Source organism: Erythrolamprus reginae, chromosome 4 (assembly GCF_031021105.1).
Source record: "Erythrolamprus reginae isolate rEryReg1 chromosome 4, rEryReg1.hap1, whole genome shotgun sequence".
Classification (NCBI taxonomy): domain Eukaryota; kingdom Metazoa; phylum Chordata; class Lepidosauria; order Squamata; family Dipsadidae; genus Erythrolamprus; species Erythrolamprus reginae.
The window spans coordinates 97402112-97421999 of record NC_091953.1 but is presented as its reverse complement, the minus strand read 5'-3'; positions in this window follow the sequence as shown (position 1 = coordinate 97421999).

Sequence of the window (19888 nt, the reverse complement as noted above, 5' to 3'; positions counted from 1 at the left end):
AATTATAGAGAATGCTGCTAAGTAAATTTTATACAATGCTTCAGCATAATATTAGTATTTTTTTTCAGATTTTACTTCCCAGTACCTTAAAATCAAATTCTTAGACTGCATGCAACAATGCAAGGCTTACTGTTAGGTTTACTACACAACCCATTGCATATGGTATTAAACTTCTACTAAAAGAGCCAATAAAACATACAAAGTTATACTAGGAGTTTTTAATGATACTTAAAGACATAACAACAAGAAACTTTACATATGGGTAATTTGAAATAATACAATAGCATGACAGATCAGTACTCACATAAGTTAATTGAACATTTGAATTGCTGAACAATTCGCCATAAAATTAAAAGAGATTCCTGCTCTACTCTGCCTCAGGCATTTAGACGAATAGCTTAGTGTTCTTATTTTACCTTGAAGAAATAATGGATTATAAAAGAAAGAAATAAGTTCTGAAGTAGATAATTTCAAAAGATAGAAGATACAACCAATCATACAAGAGAACTGCAGGAAAATATGACAAGCTTTCCAGATTTCATAAAACCTGAATGGATTCTATTTTATGTATGAAAGCTCTTCATTCTGGTTATTCTTTTCTTCGGTTCTTCAACCAGAAAGGATGTGAGGCAGTGGTGGGATTCAGTGGTGTCCACCCTGAGGCAGCCCTTCGACCGAGCGCCTTTGTGGACAATCATAGTGAGCAGAGCGGATGAGAAATAGAAATCAGCTGGCCAGCATGGTAGGCCGCAGGAAAGGCAGGCAAACAGGCAAGGCGCTGAGATCAGTTGGGCTGCATGGTCTGGGTGAGCGAGCTAAGGAGTCGGAGAGTAGCTGGGTGCAGGCATGACTCTAGCTGCCAGGCAAGTTGAGCGAGGTGAGATAGGGTGGGCAGGGCAGGGCAGAGCAGGGCCAGCCAGTGGTTCGTTTAGCTGGTTCTCCGAACTGCACAAAATCTTAACAACTGGTTCTGCTGAACTGGTTGAAGCTCACTTCTGATGTGAGGTGAAGTCATAGCTTGTAAAACAAATCTTCTCATAATTTTAGTCTTCCTATCCTAAAGAACATATGATCATATAGAGTACATTTATGATTTCTGTATGTATAGATAAAATAAGATTTCAAAATTGTAGTAGTAATTCTGTTAAGTTCAGCCTTAACCCTAACCTTAAACTCAACCTCCAAAGTTCCATAAATCTTACTATTTAAATAGCAATTCAGAATCAAAATGAAATAAATCAACTCTTTTCTTATGTGAAGCCTGCTATAATTTATGTATGCTTTTACAGGACCAAAAATGAAATGAAATTATATTTGGGGTCTTTGGCCTGATAATGATAATATCATATCATTTTTGGTCCTGTAAAAGTACATACATACACTCTTTCTTTTTTCAAAGTATAATCAGTTAATGAAGTTGGACGAACATATGGCAAAACTGGGAGGTTTATTTGAGAAATTCTGACTGAATTTACCAACCCCTCTCTTGTTATGTTTTGAAATAAATGGCTGTAAAGAGTGACTTCTGTGAAAAGCATGGAAGAGAAGTATTTCCCCTTTCTTATGTTGCCCTGAGGTGACAATTTGTCATTGAACAAATTCACTGGGAGTCCCTACACAGCAAAACAAGGTAACAAATTTGGGAGGGGTCACTGCATGAGGGATGTCTGCATGCAGCCATAAGAAATTCTTTTTAGATTGTCAGGGCCACCCGTTGTCTTTGCGCTTCTGCATCTGCACAGAAAGAGATGGGAATTGCTGCCAAATTGGCAGATGAAGTCAATGTGATGGACTTTGGGACAAGGGCTTGAACTTTAAGCTGGGTGGAGAAACCCCTGGGAATTCAAATTTGGGTTTCTCCCAGATGTATTAACATGGCTCTGCTAACTTTGGAACTTTGAGGAATACTTTGCCTCAGACTCTGATTTAGTTTTTATTTATTTATTTATTAGATTTGTATGCCGCCCCTCTCCGTAGACTCGGGGCGGCTAACAACAATAATAAAAACAGCATATAACAAATCTAATCCTTAAAATAACTAAACCCTTAATAAAAACCAAACATACACACAAACATGCCATGCATAAATTGTATAGGCCTAGGGGGACGGAATATCTCAATTCTCCCATGCCTGACGACAGAGGTGGGTTTTAAGGAGCTTACGAAAGGCAAGGAGGGTAGGGGCAATTCTGATCTCTGGGGGGAGCTGGTTGCAGAGGGCTGGGGCCGCCACAGGGAAGGCTCTTCCCCTGGGTCTCGCCAAACAGCATTATTTAGTCGACGGGACCCGGAGAAGGCCCACTCTGTGGGACCTAACTGGTCACTGGGATTCGTGCGGCAGAATCCCAGAATTGATGCTATTTGAAACCTTGACAATCATACATGTATATATTGTAAAGCATCAATTCTCTTTTATATTTACAGTTAGCAGGCCAGTGTTAATACTTTGTGTTTCTCTTGATGCATTGCAGAAGAAATCACCATTTGACATTTTGGCATACCCACTTCTGGGCCTTCCTAATATTTTCTGGGAATGTGTGTTCACATCAAGAAAACATTTCTGTTGGAATAGTTGTTGAATGACTTGTAAAGGTCTATTAGATACTTATTCTACAAAGTCTCCATATATAGCAACTAAGAAAGGCATAGCTTACTCAACCTTACAGTACTCATACATCACATTGAAATAATAGTCCTTCAGAAGTTTGTCTTAGTATGATTAAGCGAATTGTTGTGGCATTGTTCAAGTAGAAGGAGAAGCTCAAAAAACCAAATAATTGCGTTTGTAATTTGATTAACAGATGTCTAAACTGAGATCTTGACATTCTTCCTGTCTTAACCATAAAATGACATTGTTGTTATAATAAAGCCTATATATTATTTACAGTGCGCCTACTTTGGGATACTATGTATTAAGTTGTAAAAATTGATCCAAATTGAAGATTGTTGGATGTTTAGTTTTTTAATTTTAAAATAAGAGAAAAGAATACAAATGAAGGATGTAAAAGTATGGATTGTACTGTGGGAATTCAGAAAAAAATTGTTCAGTAAGAATTATTAGTATTACAATATAAAGTTGCAGTGTTTAACATTTGAAACACTTCATTATACAAAGGTCTAGAGTGCTATTGATTAGATCTAAATTATGGTGTATAGTCTTAAAGATTAACTATATTTGTAATGTACCAAAGAGTTCAGTTATCATTTTAAGAAATTTCTGGTTTTTCAGCAGAATTAAAGCTATGTAGCTTAATAAAGACTATATTTAAGCCAGGTTTACATTGTTCAATTTTGATATAATTGTAGTAATACTGGAAATTAGTAAATTTCAATAGTTAAATTTAAAATGTAGTTCAGTAGTTAAATTTAATATATTTTCTTTCATTTGTCCAATTTATTAGGTGCTGACATTCACTCTGTGGTTAATAATACTGGATCTTTGGTTATCATTCACTATTAATTAATGTATCATAACACTTTGTTTATTGTTGAGATTGTTTTGTTAAATCCTTCTTACTTTGAAGAAGTTAACCTTTACTGCAACAGGAACTTGTAGCAACTAGAAATTAATATTAGTGTTTAATTTTTATAGAATTATTTCCATAATTAAAGCTTTAGTATCCCAGTTTTGGACCTTATATTTGTGAATTCAGCATTGGCCCAACTGCATCCTGCTCTGAGTGTTACTCTGTGAAATGGGCATTCAGTATGTGTACTGTTAGAAATAACCAAAGAAACTTGGATCGATTAAAAAAACCAAAGAGTATTTATTGGGAAGAAATAATAATAATAATAAAAGCAGTTTGCAAAGTGCGGTGGGCCATTCAGCTTGACCTTAAAGAGGTTTGAGCCAAAAGCCACACTTAAGATTTCCACAGCATTACATTTTATAGTTTCTATCTTGACGCCCCTCCCATGCTCCTCCTATCGGATACAGTCACCGATCACATCTATTCCGTAATGCCTCAGAGACCACAGCATCTTTTTCAACATATCTCCAATAACATATTTTGCAGATACAGCATGTTCTTATGTGCCTTATTTTAGCATTAAGGAATGTCCCTTAGTTGGGCCTCTTTCTTAATTAACAAAAGGATATGTCAGCATATTTTCTCCAACTAAATAAAACAAGTTAACAAGGTCGAGCTGGAAGGGACCCTGTAGGTCATCCAATCCAACCCCCTGTCCAAGCAGAATTAAATCTCCTACATTTATATAAATTTCTACATACTGTACTATTTTATTTTTGAATGTTCTTATATCTAACAGTTCCATTGTAGAATGTCTGCTATCTTTTTTATTACTCTTTTTCAGAACATTGTTATACATGATGTTCCTCCCATGTGTCTTACAATCTATTTATGGTGGGTTTTTGGTTGTATTTTATTTTAATTAGATTTTATTTTGTGTTAGCTAAATTTTGCTTATTTATGGTATATTGAACTTGATTTAATAATTATGTAAAATCTATATTAAATTTAAATGTTAGGCTGACATTAGTTCAACAGTTTTGAGATCTTGAAATATAACTTCAACAAAGGAAGTGCTGTTTATCATAGCTATGACAAAGTAAGTAATCTAACGCATAACATACTTGCGGTATGCAGCAAAATCATATACAGTACTGCCACTAAATATTCCAACAAATTGAAGCAATACCAATTTCATACCTTTTATGCACTTGGCTTTCATTTAAGATCTGAACACTGTATTACTTCTTGCTGTACAAATTACCTAAGTAAAGTTTAGTCGTTAGCAATGTTTGATAACGTTTTATTCAATTCAATATGTATTAAAGAAAAACCAGAACTCCTAACTGGTTTAAAAATTACATTGACTTGAATTTACATTGATGCATTTTTAATATTAAGCATAATTTAAAAAATAATCTGCTCTTTTCTTTTTGGGAGAATCTCACTAAACTAAGTTCCTACTTGTTTTTATATTAAAAAAGAAAAGCAAATTTTTCTTAGCAGATGAAGCTTTCATTGATAGATTGGATCACAATTGGACCAGGTCATTTTCAAACAAAATACCATAATGCTAGTTTGGACTTAAGGGCAATTGTGGTCCTGAAGATGATTGTACTAAGAAGAGTTTTTGTCAATATTTGCACCCCAAACATGCCATGCTGTCAGAGAAGTGAGAGGAGTTGAAGTCTAGAACATCTGGAAGGCATCTGGTAGAATAAGTTGCCTTGGAGTCATGTATTATAAAATTGCCAAATTCTTTCTTACCTGAAGAAGCTGACTTAGAGTTTTTCTTCATTTAAATTTATCCCATTGAACTCAGATCCCACTTTTAATGGAATGACATTATCAATTTAGAAACATGTTAATTAGTACAAAATTCACATTTCTACTACATTGTAGGCTCATGTCAGAACACCTCCTTTGTTTTTTTTAATACAAAATTTTTGGGGTGGAATTTAGGAACTTCCGAGTGTGCGGAGAGGGGCGGCATACAAATTCAATAAATAAATACATTTAACTACTGAGTTCTGCTAAAAGTTTTAGGGTAAGATTAAAAAAATTCCCTGTAACTTCTCTCCGGCTTTTCATAGCAGCTTCGAAAAGTGCAATTCTGTTAATCATTCACGTCCCACCAAAATGAGCAGGCTTAGTTTTAACTTTATTGATTTATAATCAGAGGTACAAAAAACCCCATGTATTTAGGGTGACACATAATAATGTGTATTGAATGTCTTATCCCATTTGGATTATTTTATTTATTCATCATCGAAATCTCTAATGTCTTTGTGTTACAAACATAGCTAAAACTGATGAAATCAGTTATGTTCTGTATATTTTTCATGAAATGTTTATTTTTTTACCATAAGAATATAAAAATGTCTACTTTTTTCCTTTCATTAATTCCTTAATTTATTTTGTCTAGAAAAATCCATAGTGTTAAGTACTCTGTTTAGCTCTGCTGAAATGCAATTACATAAATATTATATTAAAATGAATTAAAATAAACATTTGTATTTTAGGTGAAGCACATTTATGTTGGAAAAAGAATGAGATACTTATTTTATTATTCACAGTTATCCTTGCTAGTTTTTCCTGTCTGCTAGTGATGATCTTTCAGTTCTTGTTTCATAAATATGCATATTGTGTTCAAGATCCCATTTAAATGCATGCATGAATAAGAAGCACTGAATTTGATTAACTTTATTAGCCATAAATTATCAAGTGTATTATTTTATGTTGAACCCTTTCTAAGAGAAAAATATGGCAAACTCTTACCTGTGTGATTTGTGATTAATTCTACTCATGCTAATGCAAATTTCTATGAGTTTTAAATGTTAGTAGCAGGTAGTAGCTGTAGTATATTGCAGACTTACATAGCATTTTGCTATCTGGACAGGCAATCATTTGCATCCTTTCAAAAATTATTTACAGCTTCAGCTAATTACTTCTTAGGATGTAAACCCTATCACATCCACACAATTCATTAAAGCACATTCAGTCTGAATAGAATAATTTTTCAACTTTTTGGTGTCACTTTTATAGACAAATAACACTTGTAAATGATGGATAATGGGCATCAGAGTGCTGTGTGGTATAAAATGAGCATGAATAATGTTTAATGGGAGATAGAAGATTAACTCGTCTATGACCTAATTGGCTGCTTTGTGGTAAATGCAAAATGCTCCATGTCTATTATAAATAATACTGAAAGAAGATGCTTCTTAATTCCTTCCTTATTAAATACTTTCCCCCCCCACTGCCTAACTCAAACAGGAAAAAGAGGCCCTAATGATAATCTTGCTATAGAAATTTAGGGATTGAAATAGGACAGATGGTAATTAATAATGTTATACACTAACAGAATAAATATCTGGCTTATCTAGAGGTACAGTATATAGAGACATATGCTGACCTGGGGATACATACCCTCTCCCACACTCCCTCTCTTTCTCTCTCTCTCTCTCTCTCTCTCACACACACACACATGTTGTGAGGGTAGAAGAATTAGATATGATTTTTATTACATGTATGCTGGCATCTGAAAAAAATATACTTTGTAAATTTGATGTAATCAATAAGATCTTATCACACTGACCAGAAAAGGTAAAATAAAATAAAATTGCTTATAAAAATATATATCAACCTATTTGGTCACAATCTCAGTATATTTTGCAGGTACCTACATAAGCAAAAATGAAATCAAATAAAAAATCAATTAAAAATAATCCAATTTAAGAAAATTAACTTGAGAAATAATATGGAATCAAAATGCAATTTTCAAACTGATATTTATGGTGTTTAGAAATTTACCTGATTTACTCGATTTTGAACCTCAATCTAAAGGTAGGTGTTGTGGTTAGCTCTGGCCCAGCTCCTGCCCCAGGGAATGTGGAGGTGGATGCAGGGGAAACTTCAACATGTCATAGGCCTGTGTTATTGCCGACAGAGTCAGTTCAGAGTTTAGTTTCCTCGGACGAAGAAGAAGGTAGGAGTGACTTGGAAGAGGGGGGCTTGGCACACAGCCCAGGCAGTCAATCTCCATTATCTTCCATTGATTCGGATAAAGACGTCTTGGACCCATGCAAGTGCAGAATTATGCGTAGAAGAGACCAAGTAAGGACATATTACAGGAGATAAGAGAGGCCACCTGTGTTTGGGTGGGGCTCCAGTAATTAGGGCTGCTGCTATAAATAGCAGTGTGTGGGTTTGACCATTGTGGAAGAGTATCTGATCGCACTTCTTCAGGAATCGTGTGTTGCTGTTTTCTGGACTTTGTTTGTTGATTTTTCACGCCTTTGAAACCAAAGCAGAGCAACGTGTGTGTCTCTCATTTCGTTGGAAGAAGAAGGGGTGTGAAGTTTCTTCACAACTGCTAGCTAAGTACTTAATGACTGCTTAAGAGAAATTGTACAGACTACCCGGTTGTTTTGGGACGAGTGCTCTTTGCAATACAAAAAGAGTGCTTAGTTTATTTTGAATTTTGTGATAAAGAACATTGTTTTGAATTTTCAAATGTGTGTGTGTCTGAAATTTGTACCCTTGAATTTTCGGGAGGCTCCTACCAGAGAGCCCGGCAGAACAGGTAAGGTACATGAATATTCCAAGAGATCCAAAGGAGAATTTATAGCAAGTGAAGTTGCCCGCACTTTGAACTAATCTAAATAAAATTCATGTGTAATTTGGGCAACTGGAGTTGCCATTTTTAACTGCCTCTTTCATGTTTTGGAGAAATTCTATAGAAATTTTCAAAATAATGCATGAATATTTCAAAATATTTTCCAGGTATTATGGAAATACAATGCATTCTGGAAATTATTTCTTTGTAATAAATAAAACATTGTATATTTTTCTGGTCAAGAAATTTAAAATACTTTTAAACATGCTTGTGCACATGCATACAGTATATTTAGATTCAGCCAATTATTTTTTTCATCCAATTAGATCAGAATGAGCATACCTGAATAGTTAGCATAATATGAAACTTGGCAATTGGAGATTTTTTTTTGAGGTGGGGTTGACTATCCTCACCGGGCTGAATTATTATTAAATATTCTCAAGAGAAAGAAACAAGAAAGTAATAAGCACAACATGGTAAAAAAGATTCAATACATGACTGTAAGAATACTGTCTTATGTAGAGGGAAAACGTTGTTTTGCACTGAATTTGTCCAATACTGTAATTTGAACTTAATTTTTAAAAAAGAAGAGAAGAAACTTGGATTTTTGGATATTTGTTTGGAAATACACATGAAAATGTTGATTTTTTTGCATATTTAATTAACTTTCTATGACAAGTACACAAAATTATATACTGGTAGATCTGCACTGTTATAAAAACAAGTGATTTGGTGAGCATCTAAGACAGCATCAACACAACCATTTTAATAGGAACAATGGAATAAGTCAGGTTGGAAAGTAAATCTGGTTGCTATCCAAAAGCTCCTGGATTGATTACTTTAAATACCAAGTTTATTCCTTATTGTTGAAATATTGTTTGTAAAAGGAACCCTGGGTTTGTTCTTAAAATCAAATTGTTAAACAGGTTATCTGTTTATCAATGCAGCCTTTAAAGTGATGGCCTTTATGCAGTGGTGAAATCTAAAAAAAATTCCTTATTTTGTGGGCATGGCTTGGTGGTCAGGTGACTTGTTGGGCTTGCTTGGTGGTCAGGTGACCGGATTGGTCTGGCCATCTTGTAAAATGCCTTCCCTTACCTTTCTCTCTCTCTCCCTTCCTCTTTCTTTCTTGATTTCTTTCTTTTTTCTCTTTATCTCTTTATCTTATTTCTTGTCTCTATCTTTCTTTTCTTTCCCTTCCTTCCTGTCCTTCCCTCTCTTTCTTTCTTTCTCTCCCTCCCTTCCTTCTTTCCTTCCTTCCTTTCCTTTTTTCTGTCTCCCTCTTTCTCTTGGCAGCAGAAGGAAGAAAGTGCTCTTGTAGGGTAGCTGGCTGAGCCCCGCAGTGGTGCGTCCCCTGTCATGGGCTGGATGGGGGGGATCAGGACCCGACGCAGAGGGCATCTTCCATCAAGCCTGGTCTGGTGGAAAGAGCAGCCCCTCCTGGCGCCTTCAGGAGCAGTGGGGAGCCCTTGGCTGTCTGCAATGAGGACACACCAGCACTACTGCTGCACTTGCCCATTGCAGGCATCCAAAGAATGGCACTGCCGTGGGTAGTTTCCAAGACTTTGATACCTGCCCAGGCGAGACCGGTAATGGATGCTCAACCAATGAGTGTGGGGCACCTGATGCCCCCTTCCTTCCCCATATCTGCAGCTGAGCCTAGCACCAGATGGGAGGCCACCACCCCAACCAACCCTCTCCATGGCTGGGCATCTGCCTCCCTTCCCCATGAGCGAGGAAGGGGAAACAGTTGGGACCTATTTCTTCTTGGAAAAGGAGGAGCCACCAAAGTTTGAAAGTTGGCAGATGATTCAAAGCTGATTTTGCCCCAGATTGATGTCCCTAGCTTTCAGTCATTCTCCCCTGCCACAGCGGGCAGTGGGCGGGTGGAACTCCCGTGCACTTGCACGACAGAGGAATGAGGGTAAAATGAAAAACAAGGAGATGGGGACTCTCCGAACACATCCACATATGGCTCATTGAATGGAGTGGAGACATACAGATGTGTGTGTCCCATACCGATGCATGCTCAAACAAAGCCTCGCTGGGTGGCTCTGCTAGTCATACATCCATGCAGGAAACTTCCCCGGTGTGGCACAGTTCCGGGATAGCGGAGAGTTGCCTGGGCTCTTCACTATCTCATAATTGTGCTACGCAGAAGAATTTTCTTGCACTGCTGTGCTGCTGGCACCAGCACCCGAGACAGAGTACACCCTGCCCTTCCTGACCTGAGGCACAGTGGGTCTTCCTTCCCCCACCACTTTTGTTGTGGTTCAATATAAACTATTGGCTATTTCTATGAGAGATAAAGAATTTGGCAATAGTTAATTATCTACAATAGAATTCATGTTCCGTTTCAAAGACAAAAAATATATGGGTGGTCAATTTTTATCCTGCTACTTGTGTCCAGCTCTCTCCCACCCTTGTTGGCTTTTCATGATTCTAGCTCCAAAATCGACTTTTCAGTTAAAATTCTTTTTTATCAGTTCATTATTGTCCCATATGTTTCTCCTCCTTCCTTTGAACTTGGCATGTCCTTTATTTTGAGAGTTATTGCCTTATTAATCATTTCAGAATGCAGCAGGCTGTTTTAATGTGTCATGATAGTTGAAACTTCAAGATAAAATATAGGCTTTTAATGGCTCCACAAATATTATTCCAGTGCATTTGCATCTCTTTTACTGCTACTTTCAAATATGTAATCATTTGTTCATATTCCATATTTTGGAAATCAAATAAATAGATAGGACTGATTAAATAGTGACAATCAAGCTGCCTGAATGACTTAATCCAGTTAGAAGGGAGCAAGTTTTGTTGTCTTCATTACCACTGAACTGCAATTGACTCCTTCACCTTCATCTCAAAATTGTCTCAGAGCCATAAGGATATCTTACCTTTCCCTAATAATGATAACAGTTTGTACTCACTGCCTTAATAAAATCAGCAGTTTTGCTTCTTAGACTCCTGTTGTATTGATGTGGTACAAAAATCTGTGTTTGGGTTAACTATATTAGATGATTGGCAATGGTAAGGATAATGTGTGATTTTAGACTTTTTCCTCGCAACAATGGCAGTTTACTCACTTTCTGGCAGTATTTCCTGTTTTATATTTTCATTTTTTTTTTTATTTTGCTTACCTCCTGAAACTACTGAACTGGAACTGCACATGGACCCTATTTGTATAAGAAGAAATATATAAGGCCACCAAATTCATAATTTAAAATCCTGGCCATTCCCTACTTAAGTGGCGAAATCGAGGGGAAAAGTTGCAGGAAGCAGCTTTGTTTATTTCAAGTCCTGGTCTGAAATTCAAGCCTCTGTTTCTGCTCCTGTTTTGAACTTGTCCAAGTGGCCTACAAATTGCTCCTGGACGTTTTGCCAAACAGCAATGTTTGTGTGGTTTATCTGCTGTTATTTGAAAGATTTCATCAGACTTGTGTTCTTTTATTTGAACTATTGCTGACTGTTAAGGAACTTAATTAACAGCCATTGCACAGAAAAGACTGTTTTATAGTTTATTTGATTTTAGAACGATTGCTAAACAAGCTAATTAGTACACATTACTATTAAAACAAGTCAGGAAGCTGGGTCAGAACAACAATGTCCTACCTGTCAATGACTACTTCAGCTTCAAGACAACAATACACGAGTACATAGCAGATACAAACTCAAAGTGAACCGCTCCAAACTTGATTGACGAAAATACGACTTCAGCAACAGAGTGGTCAATGCCTGAAACCCAGTACCTGATTCTGTGGTTTCCTTAATCCTTAATCTTAAACTGTCTACTGTTGACCTCACTCCATTCCTAAGAGGTCTGTAAGGGCCTTGCGTAAGTGCACCAGCATGCCTACCAACACTGTCCAAATGTTTCTTTTTATTTGTACTTATTTTATGTATTCAAATAATGTTATATTTATATATACAGTGGTACCTCATCTTACGAATGCCTCTTCTAATGAACTTTTCAAGATACGAACCCGGTGTTTAAGATTTTTTTGCCTCTTCTTCCGAACTATTTTCACCTTACGAACCCAAGCCGCTGCTGCTAAGATGAAGGGGTTTCTTTCCCCCCCTTTTTTTAAGAAAGAAAAGGGAGGGGTGGCTTGGAGGGGGGACAAGACTCCACTGAATTAACTAGGAGGACGGCGTTGTTGCAAGCACTGAGGGGGGGGGGGGTCTTTTTAAGAAATAAAAGGGAGGGGTGGCTTGGAGGGGGGGAAAGACTCCACTGAGTTAACTAGGAGGACGGCGTTTTTGCAAGCACTGAGGAGGGGTGTCTTTTTAAGAAAGAAAAGGGAGGGGTGGCTTGGAGGGGGGAAAAGACTCCACTGAATTAACTAGGAGGACGGCGTTTTTGCAAGCACTGAGGGGAGTATCTTTTTAAGAAAGAAAAGGGAGGGGTGGCTTGGAGGGGGGAAAAGACTCCACTGAATTAACTAGGAGTATTGCGTTTTTGCAAGCACTGAGGGGGGGCGTCTTTTTAAGAAAGAAAAGGGAAGGGTGCCCCCCTTGCCTTTCTTCCTTCCCACTCACCCTTTAGCCTAGCTTTGCTTCTTCCACCCGCCCCCTTTAGCTGCTCCTCCCTGCCCTCTGTTCGCCTCCCTTCTAAAGTTTGGGATTTTCCTGAAGGATTTGCACGCATTATTGGCTTTTACATTGATTCCTATGGGAAACATTGTTTCATCTTACGAACTTTTCACCTTACGAACCTCCTCCTGGAACCAATTAAGTTCGTATCATGAGGTACCACTGTATTATCAAATACCAACTTGAAAAATAAATAAATAAATATTTAACGGGAAAAATAATATTTATGGGGAAAGACTTGGTTAGAAGCAGTAGAGCAACCTTCAGCCTTATCAATATTTCTTTGCTCTCATGGGGCTTCTTTGCCAGTCGAAATTGGAGGAGCACTGTGCAAACTTTTATGGCCAGTTAGTGGAATTTCTTACAATTTCCAAGGTGCTTCTTGTTCTATATTTACTGAAGGGTATAGCAGACATGAGCTTTGTGTGTCAATAATAGCAATGGCCGTTACTGAATAATTACATTATGCAAAGATTTTAACTACGGTACATTTGAAAATTTGACGAGGAGAGGAGCAGTAAAGTGAGAAATTTGGAAGTTGATGCTAGGTAAATCTAGAGTTCATAAGTATATATCCAACTTTTCAATTATTTGCCAGCAATTTGGGATGGAACAATATGGCTTTGATCAACCTTGAAAAGGATCTACAAATGAACTGAAAGATGACTTATCGAGACAAGGCACCAGGGGTGAGTTCTGGATTGGGTTACTGTCGGTTTGCTCAGGAATATGCTGCATTGTGTACATGCTCAGCACTAAAAAAAGCATGTGCAGAAGCAAAAACCAAAATGGTGGCACCTAGAGCGCCGCTGAGAGAACCGGCTCATGAGTCTGGCAGGCCTGGGATACTGCTGGTTCCAGTGACCCAGGCCGCCAAGTTACTACCTAATCCATAGGTCTGAAACGGTAGGAACACACCTCTGCAAGACACAACAGAGAATTTGGAAAAACTGCTCTGGTATTGTGAACTGTTGGAAGAATTGAGGCACAGAGGAAATAGTAAGGCTGAGATAGTTTCCAAAGTCTTTCTTTGTCCCTATCCTGCTTCAAATGGCCTGCTCAGACACTAGCCCTCTGTTTTAACAGAGAAGAATCTGCATTTATGACTCTACCGTAAAGCTCCAGAAGGTTTAGCCAAAAGTTGAAATATTGAAGTTCAGATTTTGAATCATCTGGAAAGGGCTTCTGCAGGCCACATGGCCAATTTGTTTTTGAATTATGTCTAAAATATTGTTCTTTGAGCAATTTTGTAGGCTCTTCTTCACAATCTTAGCCCCTCCAGACAAGAAGCGCTTCAGCAGCCAATGACAGGCAAATGCATTCTATTATCTCTGTTACCCTTTTTCAACTTCAGGTTTAAAAATATCACTCTCTATTTTATAAACTTCAGCACTCTAGGCAATTTCATAGATGAGATCACAATACAGCAGTTGAAATTGCCCACCATTATTTGAAAAATCTAGGCTGGTAGAAACTATTGACAGGCATATACCACAAGCTGGTTGTGTTTTGTAGCAAAGCAGGTGTGGACATTTATTGCAATTGACAACAAACAAACATATAATTCTTGCCCATTCTACAACAGCCAGTAATTGCACACCAGTAATTCAGATGTTCACTCAGAGCAAGGAACATTTTTTCCCCACTTCAAAAGGTGTCAACAGCATGGTTTGCAAGCTTCCCAACCCTATCCTTTTCCTCTTCCTACTTACTGGTAGCTCTCTAAACTCCATTAGGGCTCATTATTGCCTTTTATTTTGGTTATGCCAGACTCAGGTATGCCTCTTTCTTAAATCTTAAAATGAATTTGGGATAATATAGTTTCTCTTGTTATATTTGCAGAAAGATAATTCATGCAAACAGACTTTTTAAAACTAGCTAAGTTTTCAAAATCAAGTAGAGGTATTTATTCTAGGTCAGTGGTTCTCAACCTGGGGGTCAGGACCTCTTTGGGGGTTGAATGCCCATTTTACAGGGGTCGCCTAAGATCACAGGAAAAGACAAATTTCCCATGGTGTTAGGAACTAAACTTTCTATTCTGACACCTTGGAACATATTTTTACAATCCGACCAATCAGGCATTTACAGTGGGGGCATCCCTCTGACCTTCCTGCCAATCAGCTTAAAGCTTCGTTGAAAGAATTTGCGCTAGCCTTGTGGTTGGGGGTCACCACAACATGAGGAACTGTATTAAGGGGTCGCGGCATTAGAAAGGTTGAGAACCACTGCTCTAGGTAAATTATTTATTTCTTTCAGCCAGAATGGCATGGACAACTAATATCAGTCAGTATTGGTATTAGAACTAGGATAAAAGTCTACGGAGAGGGGTGGCATACAAATCTAATAATAAATAAATAAAAGGCATCCCCCCCCCCCCCCACTTGTGCATGCTTTTATCTTGTTTTAATTGAATTTCTTTGTTTTATTGTTGTGGGCCATTCATTAATTGAGATATGGATACCATGAGATAAGAGTACCATGTACACCCCACAGAACCAATGATTGAGATGGGTGGCTATAGAAATTGAATCAATCAATAAATACAAATTTAACAATTTATTACTTTTATTGTTACTTTAACTTAAAATAAATAGGAACATGGTTTTTAGGCAGATTTTTAGTTAGAAAGAGTCAGATAACTGGAATCAAAATGTCTGAGATCATGATAATCAATATACTAATTAATATGTAAATTAAATGAGATTGTCTTATTCTTGCAGAAAATCAATTCATTTATTCAGATCTGTTAATTTATATGCTGCCAGGAGTTAAGGAAAAACTGAAGCATTCATTGTCTATTCATCTATCCTACTTATCCAACCATCCATCCATCATTTGGAGGGGGGTATATCTATTTAATTTAGTCAGTCTTGGTTCTGAGTAATTATGTCTAAAATTGCAGTTACCCATGCTTTCTCAAGCCACTAAATTTAAATACATAATTAGGTAAATGAAATCAACATTTATTGTAATGTATCTCATAGTAATGTATATTTTACAAAATAGTGTATATATTAAATGTAAGTCATCATTATACTATTTGTAAGTGTTTAGGTTCAACAGATTTTAAAATGCTAGTTGTAATCTTTTTAATATTCGCCCCAAATTTTAAAGTAAAAATAAAATTCAATTTTATAGAATATAGACAGGAATTGTTTGGGCCTTATATGAAGTGTTCTGATGTTATCCAAAATATTCTGGAAGTGTACCAAACGCAGACATAGTCTGTCTTCAACCATCGTCTGTTTCAAGGTTGAAGTGTTTAAACGCTTTGCACACCATTAGAAGTGTACAGGAGCAGTCCAGTGCCTTTTTGAAAGCAATTCACACTTGGTATTACATGCCATAAATGTTTCTTGCTAACTGAATCAAACAACAAGCTTTCTGTACAACTTCAAATTATAAAACAAGTGCATAAAATGCTGTATAATTAAAAATGCCTTCTAATTAATCATTGTTTTCCTGTTAAACAAATTTTCAGTGGCAGTATTCTTGCCATTATTAACCTAATAATGGAAATTGAAATAATAGAAGTAAATTAATGTGGTGGAGAAACATTTACAGAGTAACATTTAAATTAAATATGACATTAACAAGTCTAATGTTTAAATGCTGTATAATTAACATTTGTTCAGCTTCTGACAAATTACAATAATATGATTTTAGTGGCTTTATTTATGGTTCATGATATTCTTTGATAAACATTAAACGAGCCATGCTTTCTTTTATTTCTTTATGGCATGCTACAGTATACATACTCTGTATTAATGAAGAGGAAAACCCATTTACTTTTTCAAGTACAGTAGTATGCCAAGATTTTTAAAAAAATTGGTAATATAAGAATGCTTTATGTGTGGCAGGTACAAAAATAATCATATCTGCAGAGCAATAGAATACTGTATTGGAATCCCTAGTGTTCCTTCTCTCAACCCATCCATAGCTTTGCTAATTTTTTTGGAATTCTGTTATTTGCATTTGAAAATAAATATTGCTGAAATGCTTTCTTTTTGCAAGACCTCTTAATGGGAGATTGAAAACAAAAGTCCCAAAGCAATGAAAATATAACTAAAGCAACAAGAACTTACTAAGTTTATTATGTAATCATGGATATTAAATGCTGTACATTATAGTTGTATTAAAATTCAAAGTAGCCAGATAACAAAGAAGAGATAGGATGGAAATGGAATAAAATATGGTTCAGTATTTCACTCTGATTGTCTTAATTTAATTTAATGAACATATTGAATGTTAAGAAATTATCCTGGATAGAATTTGTTTCAGGTTTGAATATTTACTAGATGAACCTCTTAATTAGTCTTCCAGTGCACATGGATACAATGAAAAGATCAAGCTAAACAGATAGAAAAAGCATCATTTTCGTTTGGGATGATTTAATGGTTGAATTCAGTCATTATACTAATACATAATGTGATTTAGTTTGTTTAACTATATTTAATGAATTCAGCTGAGAGGTATTCCAGTGTTCAGAATGTTGTGGGAACCATCTTTTCTTCTCAAACAAGAAGGATGGATTTCATGGTTGAAGTAAAATCTTAAATCTCATGAGTCTCTAGGACCATATTGAGCCTCAAGTCTTTGTATTCACCTGCTATACAAACACCTCTACTGCAGTGGTGTAATCCAATTTTTTTTATTACCGGTTCTGTGGGCGTGGCTTGGTGGCTGTGGTGTGTTTGGTGGGCATGGTGTGCTTGGTGGGCATGGCAGGGGAAGGATACTGCAAAATCTCCATTCCCATCCCACTCTGGGGCTAGCCAGATGTAATATTTGCTGGTTCTCTGAACTCAAAATTTCCACCACCAGTTCTCTGAACTACTCAAACTTTCCACTACTAGTTTTCCAGAACCTGTTAAAACCTGCCGGATTTCACCTCTGCCCTACTGTTATATTAAGAATCTAAATTTTGTTTTGTCTCAGGAGATCTCGCTGAGACTTTTTAGAGCTGCCAACATAATTCTGTCTTTCTTTCTTTCTTTCTTTCTTTCTTTCTTTCTTTCTTTCTTTCTTTCTTTCTTTCTTTCTTTCTTTCTTTCGTTAGTTAGTTAGTTAGTTAGTTAGTTAGTTAGTTAGTTAGTTAGTTAGTCCAATACACAATGAGGGTTTTAGTGGGTATATATCTATATATACATAATAAAATACATGATGAAGGTTATAGAGGAGATACTCATAGTAAAATATATCTAAGAAATAATAGAAAAGAAGATAAAGTAATAGAATATATCAATGAAAGAATAGAAGAAGAGATATAGGAATAGAAGAAAGGTATAGGAGATATAGGAGAGCAATGGGACAGGGGACGGAAGGCACTCTAGTGCACTTGTACTCGCCCCTTACTGACCTCTTAGGAATCTGGATAGGTCAACCGTAGATAATCTAAGGGTAAAGTGTTGGGGGTTTGGGGATGACACTATGGAGTCCGGTAATGAGTTCCACGCTTCGACAACTCGGTTACTGAAGTCATATTTTTTACAGTCAAGTTTGGAGCGGTTAATATTAAGTTTAAATCTGTTGTGTGCTCTTGTGTTGTTGTGGTTGAAGCTGAAGTAGTTGCCGACAGGCAGGACGTTGCAGCATATGATCTTGTGGGCAATACTTAGATCTTGTTTAAGGCGTCTTAGTTCTAAACTTTCTAGGCCCAGGATTGAAAGTCTAGTCTCATAGGGTATTCTATTTCGAGTGGAGGAGTGAAGGGCTCTTCTGGTGAAGTATCTTTGGACATTTTCAAGGATGTTAATGTCTGACATGCGATATGGGTTCCAAACAGATGAGCTGTATTCGAGGATGGGTCTGGCAAAAGTTTTGTAAGCTCTGGTAAGTAGTGTGAGATTGCCAGAGCAGAAGCTATGTAGGATTAGGTTTACAACTCTTGAAGCCTTCTTGGCTATATTGTTGCAGTGGGCTTTGGCACTTAAATCTTTTGTTATTAGTATACCAAGGTCTTTAACAGAGTGGGGATTATCTGTGATAATTTGATTATTCAGTTCGTATTTGGAGTTCAGATTTTTCTTCCCAATGTGTAGGACAAAGCATTTGCTAGTTGAGATTTGGAGTTGCCATGTGTTAGACCACTCAGAAACAGCATCAAGGTCTTTTTGGAGAGTAGTTGTGTTATCGGTGGTGTTGAAGAGTTTTACATCGTCGGCGAAGAGGACACAGTTGCTTGTGATGTAATCGCAAAGGTCATTGATGTACACATTTTTGTTCACTTGCAAAGCAGGCTTCTAAATCTACTTTCTGGGGTTGCTGCAGTGATGGGCTACCAAAATATTTACTACCACACTGTGGGCATGGCTTATATATTTTGTTTCAACATCTTTCAGTGCAAATTGGGTGCTCTGGGGTGGCGCTCCAAATTTTGCTACCGGAACTGTGTTCCTGACCGTTCCCGTAGGAACCCCTCACTGGGTTGCTGTGATCTTAAGTACAAGTCGTCCTCCACTTACATGACCAATATTTTTGTTACTAAGTGAGACAATTAAGTGTGTATTTCTCCATTTAAATCAGTTCTGCAAACAAAGCAAATTTGAAAAGAACTAATATCTAAATATTTCTACATCTTCATCTAAGAGTATAACTGGTGAAAAATTAAATTTCTAAGTAGCTATTAAATTTAAGTGCATTTAATTGGAAATGACATTGAAATGGCATTTCAAACTCATACTCAATACTCATTTTGCTTTCAAGCACTTATGCGTAGTCCAAAACACAGTAAATCATGCAGAATATCTGCCACAATTCTATTTAAGCCAAGTGAAACATAACATGACATAGTACATACATCATTTCTTGACTAAATTTGATGAACTTCAAGTCATTACCAGTAAATTGGAAATGCTATTTGAATAATGTAACCTAAATAGACAGCTTGGCTGCTAGTACTTGACACTGATAATGAAATGCCATATTTTCCTGTCCCTTGGAAATAAAATATAACACCCTGCTATTTAGGCATACTTTGCTTTATATAGGACAGTTCTGTAATGATTCTTTTATGAAAGTTTATTTGAGAAATAAATGAATCAAATCACACTTTTAACAGGAGAGTGCCTCTCTGTTTTTGAATTTAAAGGTTTTAGAGTATGTTTAAAAAAGTTCCGAACAGTTTAGAAAACCAAATTAAAACATTTATGATCAAGTTAGACCTGTTAATTTCCTTATAAACTTGTTAATAAAAGCAATATTATATTAC